The sequence below is a fragment of the Cetorhinus maximus genome, chromosome 2 (genome assembly GCF_964194155.1).
Source record: "Cetorhinus maximus chromosome 2, sCetMax3.hap1.1, whole genome shotgun sequence".
Taxonomy (NCBI): Eukaryota; Metazoa; Chordata; class Chondrichthyes; order Lamniformes; family Cetorhinidae; genus Cetorhinus; species Cetorhinus maximus.
This window is the reverse complement of record NC_135880.1, coordinates 799,260-808,964: the sequence shown is the minus strand read 5'-3', so window position 1 is coordinate 808,964 and position 9,705 is coordinate 799,260.

Below are 9,705 nucleotides of genomic sequence, written 5' to 3'. Positions count from 1 at the left end.
ATTCGCAGAAGTATCAATAACCAGGGGGCATAGATTTAAGGTAAGGAGCAGGAGGTTTAGAGGGGATTTGAGGAAATTTGGGTGGTTGGAATCTGGAACACACTACCTGAGGTAGAGGCAGGAACCCTTACAACATTTAATAAGTATCTAGATGAACACTTGAAACGCCATAGCATACAGGGCTACAGGCCAAGTGCTGGAAAATAGGATTAGAATAGATAGGTGCTTGATGGCTGGCACAGACATGATGGGTCAAAGGACCTGTTTCTGTGCTGCATAACTCTATGACTCTATGATTTATTGTCAAACGCTCACTGCCATAGTTTGTAGAAGGGTGAGCTTACACAGCTGATCCAGTGTTGGATCTCCTCATCAATGGTGGCCTTTTGACAGAGGTATGAAAGTGCTCAACATAGTCCAGAGTCTCTCCTTCCACACACATGGGAGGTGGAATATTTGACTGACCAGGTATGGGTTGATATGAGTGTTATTTTGGCAAAATTAAAGGTCAGGCCAAGTCTCTTGTACGTAGAATTGGAGAGATTGCGTGTGGCTCACAAATCTAGTGCAGAGTGGCAACAACACTGTAATCATCCGTAAACTGTACATCATGTATGTCAAGGTAATCAGTTTTATTTGAGCATGGAGGAGACTGAGGTTAAAGAGTTTTCCATCTAGGTGGTATTTAATACTCACAACTGAGGACATTTGATCTTTAATGAGGTGAATAGCCATTGTCAGGTAGATTGTAAATAATATGGGGGTAGCACACAGCTGTAGAACCTTAGAAATGCAATAGCATAGGAGGCCATTCAGCCCATCATGTAAAAGAGAAGAAAATAAACTAGCTGCTCATTTTTCATCCAACTTTCCAGCACCTGGTCCGCAGCCTTGCAGGTTACAGCACTTCAGATGCAAATCCAGGTACCTTTTAAATGAGTTGAATGTTTCAGCCTCAACTACCAACTTAGCGAATTCCAGACACCCACCACCCTCTGGATGAAAAATTTCTTCCTCATGGCCCCACTAATCGTTCTACCAATCACCTTAAATTTGTGCCCCCTGGTAATTGACCCCTCTTCTAGGGGAAACAAGTCCTTCCTGTCCACTCTATCTAGGCTCCTCATAATCTTGTACACCTCGATCAGGTCACCCCTTAGCTTCCTCAGTTCCAAGGAAAACAACCCCAACCTATCCAATCTTTCCTCATAGCTGCAATTTTCAAGCCCTGGCAACAGTCTTGTAAATCTTCTCTACACACTCTCCAGAGCAATTATGTCCTTCATGTAATGTGGCGACCAGAACTGTGCACAAAATTCCAGCTGTGGCCTAAACAGTGTTTTATACAGTTCCATCATTACATCCCTGCATTTATATTCAATACCTCATCCAATAAAGGAAAGCATTCCATATGCTTTCTTTACCACCTTATCCATCTGTCCTGCCACCTTCAGGGACCTGTGAGCATGCACTCTAAGATCTCTCACTTCCTCAACCCCTCTCAATAACTTCCCATTTATTGAGTATTCCCTTGCTTTGTTTGCCCTCCGCAAATGCATTTTGTGTCATCTGTAAATTCCCCAATCATGCCTCCCACATTTCAGCCCAAATCATTAATATATACAACAAACAGCAAAGGCTCAAGCGCAGAGCCCTGTGGAATGCCGCTGGAAACCATTTTCCATTTGCAAAAATATCCATTGACCATTACCCTTTGTTCCCTGTCACCGAGCCAATTTTGGATCCAACCTGCCACCTTCCCCGTATCCCATGAGATCTGACTTTTTTGACCAGTCAGCCATGTGGGACCTTGTCAAATGCCATGGAGACAACACCCACTGCACTACCCTCATCAATCCTCCTTGTTACTTTCTCAAAAATTTCAATTAAATTAGTAAGATACGAACTTCACCTAACAAAACCATGCTGACCATCCCTGATCAATCTGTGCCTTTCTAAGTGACAGTGTATCCTGTGTCTCAGAATCGTTTTCAATAATTTTCCCACCACCAAAGTCAGACTGACCAGCCTATAATTTTCTGGCTTATCCCTCACAACCTTTTTAAATATTGGTACAATGTTCGCAGATCTCCAATCCTCTGGTACCTCACCTATATCTAGTGAGGATTGGAAAATGATCCTCAAGGCATCCACTATTTCCTCCCTGTCTTCCTTTAATGACTTGGAATACAATCCATCTGGTCCTGGTGATTTATCCACCTTCAAGGATGTCAGTCCGTTTACTACTTCCTATCTCATTATGCTTATTATATCTAATATTCCACACTTCTCTTTAACTGAAATGTCTGCATCATCCCTCTCCTTAGTGAAAACAGAGACAAAGTGCTCACTGAGAACCCTGCCTACACCTTCAGCATAAACAAGTTACCATGTACATTTCTGATAGGCCCCAACCTTTCCTTAGTTTCTCTTGCTCTTAACGTACTGGTAAAACATCTTTCAGGTTTCTTTGATTTTACCTGCCAATATTTTTTCGTATCATCACTAGAAGGGTTTAAAATTGATAAGGAGGAGGTATTGGATAAGCTGTCAGTGCTTAAAGTTGATAAGGCCCCGGGACCGGATGAGATGCATCCAAGAATATTGAAGGAAGTGAGAGTAGAAATTGCAGAAGCAATGGCCATAATCTTTCAATTTTCCCTGGATTTGGAGGAGGAGCCGGAGGACTGGAGAATTGCAAACATTACATCATTGTTCAAAAAAAGTTGTAAAGATCTGCCCTGCAATTACAGACCAGTCAGTATAACTTCGGTGGTGGGGAAACTTCTAGAAACAATTATTCGGGATAGAATTAATAGTCACATGGAAAAATGTGCATTGATTCAGAAGAGTCAGCATGGATTTGTTAAAGGAAAATCGTGTTTAACTAACTTGCTGGAGTATTTTGAAGAGATGGTTGATAAGGGCAAGGCCGTTGATGTGGTGCATATGGACTTCCAAAAGGCGTTCAGTACAGTGCCACACAACAGACTTGTGAGGAAAGTTATAGGTCATGGAATAAAAGGGACATTAGCAATGTGAATACAAAATTGGCTGAGGAATAGGAAACAGAGAGTAATGGTTAGTGGGCATTTTTCGGGCTGGAAGAAAGTTTGTAGAGGAGTTCCCCAGGAGTCGGTATTGGGACCCTTGCTCCTCCTGATATATATAAATAATCTAGATATTGGTGTGCAGGGGACAATTTCAAAGTTTGCGGATTACACAAAACTTGGGAGAATTGTAAACTGTGAGGAGGCCAGTATAGAACTTCAAAAGGACATTGACACATTGGTGGAGTGGGCAGATAGGTGGCAGATGAAGTTCAGTGCAGAGAAGTGTGGGGTGATACACTTTGGTACAATGAACGTGGAGAGACAGTATAAAATAAAGGATATTATTCTAAAGGGTGGGGAGGAGAAGAGAGACCCGGGTGTATATGTACATAAGTCATTATAGGTGGCAGGACAGGTAGAGAGAGCTGTTACTAAAACATACAGTATTCTAAGCTTCATTAATAGGGGCAGAGAGTACAAGAGCAGGGAGCTTATGCTGAATTTATATAAGACACTGGTTAGTCCTCAGTTGGAGTATTGTGTACAGTTCTGGGCGCCACACTCTAGGAAGGATGTGAACACATTGGAGAGAGTACAGAAGAGGCTTACGAGAATGGCTGCAGGGATGAGACACTTCAGTTATGAGGAAAGATTGGAGAAGTTGGAATTGTTTTCATTGGAGAGGAGAAGGCTTAATGGAGGTATTCAAAATCATGAGGGGTCTGGACAGAGTGGATAGGGAGAAATTGTTCCCGTTCATAAATGGATCGAGAACCAGAGGACACAGTTTTAAAGTGTTTTGCAAAAGAAGTAAATGCGAGGTGAGAAAAATCTTTTTCACAAAGCGAGTAGTTAGTGCTTGGAATGCGCTGCCTGGAAGTGTGGTGGAGGCACGTTCAATTGAGGCATTCAAGAGGGCATTGGATGATTATTTAAATAGAAAGAATGTACAGGGTTACAGGGAAAAGGCAGGAAAATGCTCAGAGACCCGGTGCAGACTCGATGAGCCAAATGGCCTCCTTCTGCACCATAACAATTATGTGATCTGATGGTCTATTTGCATTCCTAATTTCCTTTTTTTACTTCGCCCATGTACTTCTCTAGGCTTTCTGCAGTATTAAGCTTTTTGTCACTGTGTTATGACCACAGCCAGTATTAATTGCTTCCCAACCCAAATCCTAGAGGGAAACTTGGCTTACGGGCCATACCCTTTTTTTTGTTATCTGAAAATGAAAAGAAAACATACACATCTCAACAGTACAAGATCCAGTAAAAATTAAAAGTTAGGGCTTATTAACAAAAATAAAAGAAAACTTAAGCACACAAGATTACAGTTACACAGTTAAGGTTAGTCTTACAAAACATTCCCCCAAAAATTCTCTACTTGCTCAAGCCCACAAGTAAACACCTTCTAGACAATACAGCCTACTATGAAATCCAGTAATATTACACAAGGCAAACTGATGCAGCTTCAATAAAGGCATACCACATGACATCACCCTCTTCCACTCTGCGGTGGAATCCACTTCAGAATAAAGTTACTTGCCGTAACCCAAGACTTTTCTGGCTTAACCGGACAGATGATTCAAACTGCATCCTCTCCCAGCCCAGAGCTCCCGCTATAGTTCAACAGTTCAAATAACTCTAGCTATCTCTATTGCTGCAGCTCAACAGCAACTCTAATATACCTTTTTTTTAACTTTTCATCTCAGTTCCATTGTTCTCATGCCCCTTTGAAACTCAAACCCTTCCAAATATAAGATCTTTCATATTTCCAAATTGTCTTTGTTTTCGGGTCAATAAAATGCAATTTCCCCACTACTATTTACCTATGGACACCAGCAATTTGCAAACATCTTTCTTGGTGCCTCTGACTCCCCTTTGATATTCAAACAAACTCTCAATTTATCTAAAAATGCATATGTTAGATTTAACCTATTTACTTGTACCTCAAACTTAACACCTCTATCCCTTTTCATGTTTCCAATTCCCAGACAACCTGACTCCTATCAATCCCTTGCCCAGCTTAATTAAATCGCACACACAGACACCTAACCTTTTTTACAGAATAACACAATATTCCCCGAAACATTAAAATCTATCCTCACAACTGTCATAGGGCTGAATTATCTCAGAATTGCACTAAGTGTGGTAGAGGGCAAGTAAAATGGAGCCCTACCTGCCGATGAAAATGTCAGGTTTTCAAGCCGTATTTTCCCGAGCCTGCCTCATATATTCACTCCCGTGAACCACGCTGTTTCCATGGCAGACGGGCTCTCATTCACCTGCCATCACCCCACTTTTGCATCACGCCAGCCACCATCTTTAAAAGACAGCTGCCAGCAAAGCGCTCATCACCACCAGCTCACCACTGCTGTCTGGGAGACATGGCCTGCAAAGGGAAAAAGACTTCAGCCCCCCGCTTCAAAGGTGGATCTCTCAAGCGACTGCTGGATGCTATGGAGGCCTCCCCAGGATGTGCTCGCCGCTGTTCTGGTCATAGGATGGATAGCAATGTCACCAACCCGGCTTGGGAGGCAGCGGTGGTCAGCGCGAACGCCCTGCAGAGGAGGACAGCCACCCAGTGCCACAAAAGGATGAATGATCTCCTCTGTTCCGCCAGGGTAAGTCTCTCTATTCATCACTCCCAACTCACGCACTCACAAATCCATCACACACCCACAGGGCCCTCACTCACTGCCAGTGCAAGGGACATCACCATTCACTCTTTCACACACACCTTCATTGTCCTCATCCCATCCATGGGACCACTCACCACCCACACAGGCCAAGCTTACTTATCATCTGGCCCGGCAGGAATCCCGATACACTCTCCCCACCTCTATCCATGCAGGACAAACTGGCTCACAACAGGAGGGAAAGGTCGTAAGCAGGTGGAGGGATGCCAGAATTCAAAGCTCTCACAGAATTTGAAAACAGAGGCATCCAGCTGGCCGGCGATGACCGGGGTCGGTCCTGTGCTGATGGTGAGGTCGACGCTGTTCTACCAAGTGAGGACGCAGCAGTGCAACGTCCATCAGACAACCATGCTGTGAGTGCTGTGTCCTCTTTCACAGGCCACTACCATGCACTCATTACCTCCCCTTGCTTGCGCAGGCACATCTGGGAAGCAGCTGACGGAGTCCATGACCCAGGGCCTCCAAGCAAGCTCCGAAAAAACCTCTGAAGAGGAATCTGAAGGCACCTTCCCTGAAGTCCCATCACAGCGCCCACTCAAACCCTCCACCTGCGGAGAGACACACACCTCGGTGGGACCCAGCTTTAGAGTAGCCTCGGGATCACAATCTGGTGAGCACATCGCACAGTCTGATCCACAGCAGGCGGAGGCAGGGACTTCCCAGGTCCCCGGCACTCGGAGGGCTGCTGGAGGCCAGAACATTACTGAGTCCGAGTCAGATGAGGAGCCTCTGGACTCGGTCATGTCACAGTTGCCGGAGCTGCAAAGACAAGCTCGGGAACATCAGGAAGGGATGTCCGCTGCACTCCTCAGATTGGAAGGCACGATGGAGGAGTCCGTCCGCCTTCAGGCTGAGGTGATAGCGCCGGCATTGCAACGCACCGAGGTCAACACTGGCCGGATGGCAGCCGCCATGGAGACCTTGGTCCAGGACATCGCTCCTGCACTGCTGCGCGGGCTTAACCCCATCGCTGATGCCAAAGTGTCAACCGTGTCAACGCGAGAGAGGCGTGGGGCAGCTCGATCTCACTCCAGCTACCCCTTCTCCTCACGGAGTCAGCCTGGGGCCCTCGGGCACCCATAGGGAGGAGGATCAGCAGGTGCTCAGTCCGAAGTCATCCTCCCAGGTGACTCTGGGAGTGACCGGCCCATCCGAATCCCCTCTTCCTGTGACCTCAGCAGCTCCAGTTCCACAGGCCGAGGAGGGTGACACTGCCACACAGCAGGACCCTGAAAGCAGGCCAGGACCCTCCAGGTCTCAGCCATCCAGAGGACGCCCGCCAAAGTCATCACAGACAGGGTGTCACAGTCAGCAGGCTGCCTCCACCTCCACTGTGGATGTCCCGGGAGCACCAAGATGTAGCAGCAGGGTTAGGAAAGTTAGGTAATAGTAACTTTTCGAGTCAAAACAATTAACTAAATTAACAATAACAAGGGAGAAATTAAGCACAGCCCCTAAGTCAGGTCAGCTGTAAAATCAAGGAAAAACTTTAAAGGAACCTTACAAACATCAAACCAAGATGTGATTAAAGGGGTCAACAAAACACCCCAGTCCCCGCGGTGCCCACCGGGCACGGAAGGCCTCGATGGTGCCGGCAGACACCGCGTGCTCCCTTTCCAGGGACACCCAGCCGCGAACGTAGCCACGGAAGAGGGACAAACAATCGGGCGGGACTCCCCCGTCGATCGCCCGCTGCCTGGACTTGTTGATGGCCAACTTGGCCAGGCCCAGGAGCAGGTTCACGAGGAGGTCCTCCTCCTCCCCGACCCCCTTCCGCACCGGGTGTCTGTAGATCAGGAGCGTGGGACTGAAGTGCAAACAAAACAGCAACAAAAGGTTTTTTAAATAACTAAAAAGGGAGTGCAGCCTATCACACCTGATATAAACGTGGTCCACGGACTCCACAAGACCACAGAAAGGGCAAGTGTCCTGGGAGTCCGTGAACCTACACATTTTACGATTATAGGGAACTGCTGCATGCAACACCCTCCAACCCAGGTCCCCGATAGAAAGAGGGAGAACACCTCCGTAGAGGGCCTCCCATCGGGGGCCTCCGCCGCTGGACGGCAACAAGGCAGCCAGGGCGTGTCCGGGCGGCGGACCAGGGCGAGAAAATGGAAGGTGTGCAGCAGCAGTCCGTACAGAAAACCCCTCCGCGCCGTGCCAAATGGCACGGAGGGCATGTCCCCGAGGCGGCTCATATTATTGCGGGGCACCGGCACCCGAGGGAGGGTTCGGGGCTTGGGGCCAATGTGGAATGCCGTCCGAACAGGGGAACGTTCAGGCGGAAGATCACCGCGCACCTGGGCCATTTCGAGACCTAAAATGACTTCGGGTCCGAGCACGACCATCCTTAGGTCTTGGATGGCATCGGCTGCGACCTGGACACTCACTGACGCGCGACGCGCCAACTCCTGCGGGAGCATCCAGCCCAGTCCTCCGCCACCCAGCACGTCCCCGATCCTGGTCACCCCGGCAGCCACAGCCCTCCTCTCCGCCAGCCACTGAAAGGGACGGAGGGGCGGATTCCTGAGCAGCGGCTCTCTGACGATAGCCGCTACTCCTGATGGGGGAGAGCTGCGTCACGAGGCGACCACGTTCCAGACTTTGATCAGGTCCTGGTAAAAGATGGGCAACGCCTGTAAGGAGCCACCGAGGCCCCTCTACTCTATAAACAGGAGCTGCACGTCATAATTCAGGCCGTGCACCTGGCGGAAGAAATACGTCGCCAGGGCAACCATCTCGGAGGAGGCTCGACGTAAAGGAAGTTAGGTAATAGTAACTCTTTTGAGTCAAAACAATAAACTAAATGAGCAAAAAGGAACAAGGGAGAAAACAAGCACAGCCCCTAATTCAGGTCAGCTGTAAAATCAAGGAAAAACTTTAAAGGAACCTTACAAACATCAAACTAAGATGTGATTAAAGGGGTCAACAAAACACCCCAGACCCCGCGGTGCCCACCGAGCACGGAAGGCCTCGATGGTGCCGGCAGACACCGCGTGCTCCCTTTCCAGGGACATCCGGCCGCGAACGTAGCCGCGGAAGAGGGACAAACAATCGGGCGGGACTCCCCCGTCGATCGCCCGCTGCCTGGACCTGTTGATGGCCAACTTGGCCAGGCCCAGGAGCAGGTTCACGAGGAGGTCCTCCTCCTTCCCGACCCCCTTCCGCACCGGGTGTCCGTAGATCAGGAGCGTGGGACTGAAGTGCAACCAAAACAGTAACAAAAGATTTTTTAAATAACTAAAAAGGGAGTGCAGCCTAAGACACCCTATATACACGTGGTCCACGGACTCCACAAGACCGCAAAAAGGGCAGGTGTCTTGGGAGTCCGTGAACCTACACATTTTACGATTATAGGGGACTGCTGCATGCAACACCCTCCAACCCAGGTCCCCGATAGAAAGAGGGAGAACACCTCCGTAGAGGGCCTCCCATCGGGGGCCTCCGCCGCCGGACGGCAACAAGGCACGCCAGGGCGTGTCCGGGCGGCGGACCAGGGCGAGAAAATGGAAGGTGTGCAGCAGCAGTCCGTACAGAAAACCCCTCCGCGCCGTGCCAAATGGCACGGAGGGCATGTCCCCGAGGCGGCTCATATTATTGCGGGGCACCGGCACCCGAGGGAGGGTTCGGGGCTTGGGGCCAATGTGGAATTCCGTCCGAACAGGGGAACGTTCAGCCGGAAGATCACCGCGCACCTGAGCCACCTCCAGACCTAAAATGACTTCGGGTCCGAGCACGACCGTTTTTAGGTCTTGGATGGCATCGGCTGCGACCTGGACACTCACTGACGCGCGACGCGCCAACTCCTGCGGGAGCATCCAGCCCAGTCCTCCGCCACCCAGCACGTCCCCGACCCTGGTCACCCCGGCAGCCACAGCCCTCCTCTCCGCCAGCCACTGAAAGGGACGGAGGGGCGGATTCCTGAGCAGCGGCTCTCTGACGATAGCCGC